The following is a 6000-nucleotide window of genomic DNA, read 5'->3' on the forward strand; positions in this document are numbered from 1 at the left end:
AATGCGGTAGAAAGTTTACTTTTCTGTCGCCCCTCAAAAAGTGGAGCTATAGGTTGTTTGCACCTGATTTGCATATATTTGTGAAGTTAACATTTTTAAAGCAGCCTATTGAGTGGCTTAACATCCCCAAGCGCTCATGTCATACATGACTAATTACTGCTGGCTTGAAGGAGATGGGTTTCTCCTTTCTGTTCAAAACTTCCCAGCATCTTGTTTTATTAACATATACTGGGCCATGCAACATTCCAGTACCAAATGAAATCCTTCCACTTTGTGACACTTTCATTGCATCTTCTGTGGAAAATATCTCATAATTTTACCTTTTGTTCAGTCACTAACATATTCAGTTTGATCCAGACAAAATATAACGGTCTCAGATCAGTTTCCGTCTTGTTCATATTATCATGTTAATGAGGACACAATATGCAAAAGCTGATTACAGATTAGCATTTTTTTATTGTGAGATATTTCTAAAAAAAAAATAGCCCAGTGGTTCTTGCTAATTGCGTGCTGCAGTTGAAGCGTGTGATTCACAGCTCAAGAACTGGACTCTCTGGACTCGCATTTCTCTCACACTGAGATCTTCTGAGTGAGACATCAAGCCTTTAGCTATAATTTATTGATAGGCGTCAAGAAGAGGGGAAAGAGACAGAGAAAGAGAGAGAGAGCACGTTTGCATGGGTTGGCAATGCAGGATTCACAGAAAAGACAAAAAGAATTCTTGATGAACTTTGAAGTGCCTTTTCCGGAAGTCCTCTCAAATGCATATTGATGAAGAAATCGTCTTTCCTGGGGGAGGATAGGAATGTCGACTGCCTTGCTTATCTTCTAAATATTCATGAGTCGAGAGGACATGGCTCTCTCTGTTTGCGTGATAGGAATGGTAACCGTAACACAATTGGTTCTGAGCAGTGACGATTAGATGAAGAAAAAAGAAGCTCTGTGATTTCATGCGGAATTTTTATTTAGTACAAAAATATGTACATCATGCCACACTGGATACATCATCATGCTCATCTTGCTGGTACCAAGTTAGATCCTCCTTTGCCTTTAGAAATGCCTGAATTCTTTGTGGCCTAAAGAGCTGGAAACATACCGTGCAAGTCTACAGTTCTAGCACATCCCAAATATTCTCCGATGGGGGAGATCTGGTGACTGGAAGTCATTTGAGGTTAGGGATTGTCATGATTGTCATGAGATTATCTGAGCATGACACATTCTCCTGCTTAAAAAAAAGTAGGCGTTATAAGATAGGTACATCATGGTGTAATCAAACCCAACAACCAAATTCTATTAAACAAATCACCAGTGGTGGAAAGAGTACTGAAAAATCATACTCGAGTAAAAGTACCATTCCTAGCCCAAAAATGTAATGCAAATAGAGCAAAAGTATTTGTTGTAAATATTACTCAACGTATGAGTTTTTAATATACTTAAGAGTAGTATAACGCTGTGAAAAGCTGATGCGTTTACATGTAATTTGTGGATGTGTGTGTAAACGTAACATTCTGTAGTGCATTTAGTTATTGTTTAAGGCCATTTCAGTCATCATACAGTAGACATCCGTGTTTTAATGCATCCAGACGGTTTGCTGCATTTATAAAGCGTCCATGTCTTCAGGTAGTTCAGTATGATGCGATTTACTTTCTGTGTGCGATTTGATTGGACAGGAATAACAGGACTGATTTTTCTAATCCCCATAGACAGAAAATTATAAAGTTTCCTTCAACTGCTGGTTGAAGGAAAGTAGTGGAGTAAAAGTACAGATACAGCACTAAAAAATGTACTTAAGAGAAAGTAAAGGTAAGGCTTTTTAAAACTACTTAGTAAATTTAAATTTCTGAGAAATTACGATAATTTTAATAATACTCAATTACGCTAATTTGAGTATTTGTTACTTTACACCACTTGTTAAATCACTTTTTTTAAAATTGAAACTTCCTCAGCTCATCTTGACAACATCTGAATGTGTGATGCTGCAGTCACACTAGAGTTTGAGCTTGTGAAATTCTGTCATACGGTGCTACGAGAGAAGCGCTATTAAACAATTAGGCAATTTAAAAAACCGAGTGAGGTGATGTTTTGATCTTTGATTGGTTTCACAAAGTCATGTGATGCGATTTTGCAGGTTAGAGTTCACCAAGCTTGAACTTCGCAATGTACTAAACTGTAAAGCTTGTAACACAAGCTTGCGTTTCCATTCTGTTGCATTCGCTTGAGGATGAATGGAAGTCCATGGGATGAAAAGTGCAATGTGACTCTGGGTTAATTGCATTGATTTGCTCCAATGAGATTGGCCTTTGTAATACTTAAATGAATGGGCAGAATGACCAGCTGTACCTAATAAACCAGGGGTATCCAACCCTGCTTCTGGCTGCGGTCACACTGGACTTTTCTCCCCATAGACTTCCATTCATACGCACTTGAATGCTTCAGACCTGTGCTGCATTGAAAAGTTCAAGCTTGGTAAACTCTGACCGAAAGTGCATCACTTGACTGCGTGAGACCAATCAAGGATCAAAACATGACCTCTCTGTAGAGAAATTTTAAATATGGACTAATCGTTTGCTTTTTTTAATGTCTAATCATCTTGTTTAATCCCGCCCCTTTTTGCAGCACCATACTACAGAATTTCGCATGCACAAACTCAAGTGTGACTGCAGCTTTACTCCTGCCCTAATTAAACTCATCAAAACTAGCTAATCAAGGCAAGTATCGCTGCAGCCCGGAGACCTCCAAGTGGTAGGGATTACACCGCAAGTAGGTTGGGTGTCCTCCCAGTGGGAGGGACCTAAACCACAAGTAGGTTGGTTTTAGGTAGTGTAGGTGGTGCAGATATAAAAAAAAAACACAACAGGTTACTGTGAGGTTGGGGTAGGTGTAGACATTCATCAAGCACTGGATATTGGAGCTCGAAAGCCTACCCACTTGGAGCTGGCTCCGACCTCCGTTTATATCCTTCTCAATCAAGGTCTTATATTTATATTAGAAACTTCCAGACATGCTAGTTGGAGCTAAACTTTTCAGGGCCGTGATTGGCCACTGCCATTTCTGGGGTCTGTATACTCTGCTTTGGGTGGTTTACAAGGACACAAATTTGTATAATGACACAGACATAAACTAGGTATTATACAGAAGTGTTGAGGTGATTTTTGAAGACATGGCTTGTGTCCTCGTAAATTAAAATGCTCAGAAATAAATGCAGTCTTTTGACTTTTAAAGTTTGCCACAGGTTTCCTGTGAAGGGATAAGGTGACATAAGTGTGTATGTGTTGGCGTATGTAAAAATAGCTGATTATCAGGGATAATTATTTCCTGCCAATGAAATGAAGGTGGGAAAGCACATGCAAGTTGAGGTGAATACATGCAAAGAAAATGTCTTGTGTGAAATAACTTTGAGTTGGGTGGTGATGACAACTGTGGTTTATAAGCTCCGCACAACTTTTTAGGTTTTAGAATTTAGTAAATAGTTTAATAATTCAATTTATTTCAGAAAATGAATTATATTGTTAAAATGGAGAGAATAACGTTTTTTTTATTTGATTTTAAAATATTTGTATCACACACTAGGGCTGGGCAATATGGCAAAAAGGTAACCTCGATAATTATTTTCCATATTAAATGATATCAATATATATTTTGATGTAAGTTTTAATGATTCCAGATTTAAAAGAGTATCCCAACAATGACTGATGCCACAAAAATCAGAGGGTCCATTAAATAGCATTTCCGGCTGAAAAAAATTCAGTGGCCAAAAATTCGGTACATCTCTAATATCAACACACTTTTAGATTCCCATTGTTGTACATTTCTGCTGTGTGATTGGCTCTTAGATCAATATAGAGTAAAACAGTCCAGAGCTTATTGTTATTGACATAAATTTAATCGCGATTCAATATTATATTGTTTATTGGCTCAGCCCTATCACACACACACAAACACACACAAATGCTCGCACACACCCTCTTTTCTTCTAGTCTTTGAGTGACTGTTTATTTTACTATTTAATCTACAGCAGAAATCTACACCAACGGCTGACCACCGCTTTATTTAAATCATTCAGTGTTTAATCTGCCTTGCTGAGCAATAAAGAGTCCTAAACCGTGACCGTCTGCCTGAGATCAAGGAGAAAATCGGGAAGTACTGCCCAAAGACGTTATCAAACCTGATTTTGGCTGTGTTTGGTTTAACATAGTCATATATCAAGCCATTCTCCATCGTTCTCCTTGATCTCAGGCATGCCGCAGCAATGAAAACGGCACGGAAACTTTCACCACTAAAAATAATTCAATATATCACCAGGACACAGGCCCCAGCTGATTTGAATCACGGGCAGCCGGGGTGGTTTCGCATTTTAAGAATCCATCACCCTGTCCTCATAAAGCAGCAATACAACCCACACTGCCTCATTTAAGAGACAATTACGATTCATTTCTCTGATTGACCACTACGATCATTCAGCAGCTCCCTGTTGTTAATCTATTTACTTCCTGATGGGTTCCAGCACTTTCTGTGGAGAGGCCAAATGCCTTTTGCTCTTTCCGCAAGAAAACATGCAATGGCTTTGAGCTTTCCCCTCAAAATGCTTCATTAAACTCAGATGTGTTCATTATTGAGCTCTTCCTAGCAATATGTCTGCGGTTCTGTGACTAAATTTAGTTGTGTAGTGTCATTTCAAGGAGGAAACTTAATTGCGTTTGTTTTCACATGGGAGATCACTCAACTGATTACTTAATGTTATAAACTTCCAGCCTTGTTAACTTTTAGCTTAGGTGATATTTCATTATTATTATTATTATTATTCACACATTTGCATGGACTGACGTGTTATCTAATTTTGGAAGAGATATTACAGGGCTGACAGCAGGAGGACAGGATTTTCTTTCGTGTTGTCAGCTATTTTCATAATTTCATAGCAGTTACACTAATAGAAGGGCGATCAGGGTGCGATGGCTTGCTAATCAGTTTATATGCTTTTCATAACGCATTACACGAAAGCGGTAAATCTGAGCCGACACAATTAAAATGTGATTTCTGCTGGGGGCAATAGGAGAGATGGTATAATGCACATCTATGATCGGGGGTTAATAAGGAAAGATGGGCGTTGAAAAGAGGTATTATCTGGACTCGGTTATGGGACTGAGATCTCAGAGCAATGATGTATTTGACGTTAAAAATTATTCTGTTGTCATTCTTAACCATTGCTGGAATGAGTGTGATGTGATCTAGTTTAATATGCATATTTTGGTAATAGTATCAGGTTAAATGGAGTAAGGACTGGAATAAAACTGTTGCAATCACATGACATCATTTAAGTTAAAATAGTTAGTGTCATGTATGTGTATATATTATTAAAACTAGTTACCAGAGTAATATTTATAGAGAAAGAAAAATATATATTTGTAATATTTTAAAAGTTTCTCTTATTAACAGGCTTCATTAACATTTATATTTATTTATTTTTGACCCTTATCTATTATTTTAAGTAACACAATTCTTTCAAAACAAAAGGTTATAGTTAATTACATTTAGATATTTTGCAATTAAAGCAGGTATTTTTAAAAAAGTTTTATTTGTTTATTAATTTATTTATTTTACATTAAACAGTGGTTTATAGGGCTGTTTCAAACATTTATATTGTAAATCTAAATCTATAATGTAATCTTGGTGTGACTCTGGAGTCAGATCTGAGTTTCAATAGTCATGTCAAATCAGTTAGTAAATCAGCATGCTATCATCTCAAAAACATTGCAAGAATTAGATGCTTTGTTTCCAGTGAAGACTTAGAGAAACATGTTCATGCTTTTATCAGCAGCAGGGTGGATTACTGTAACAGCCTCCCCACTGGCCTTTAGACAGACAGTTACAGCTCATCCAGAACGCTGCAGCCAGAATTCTGACCAGAACCAGGAAATCAGAGCACATCACACCTGCCCTCAGGTCTTTACACTGGCTCCCAGTTACATTCAGAATAGATTTTAAAGTATTATTACTGGTCTA

The sequence above is a fragment of the Danio aesculapii genome, chromosome 20 (assembly GCF_903798145.1).
Source record: "Danio aesculapii chromosome 20, fDanAes4.1, whole genome shotgun sequence".
Classification (NCBI taxonomy): Eukaryota; Metazoa; Chordata; class Actinopteri; order Cypriniformes; family Danionidae; genus Danio; species Danio aesculapii.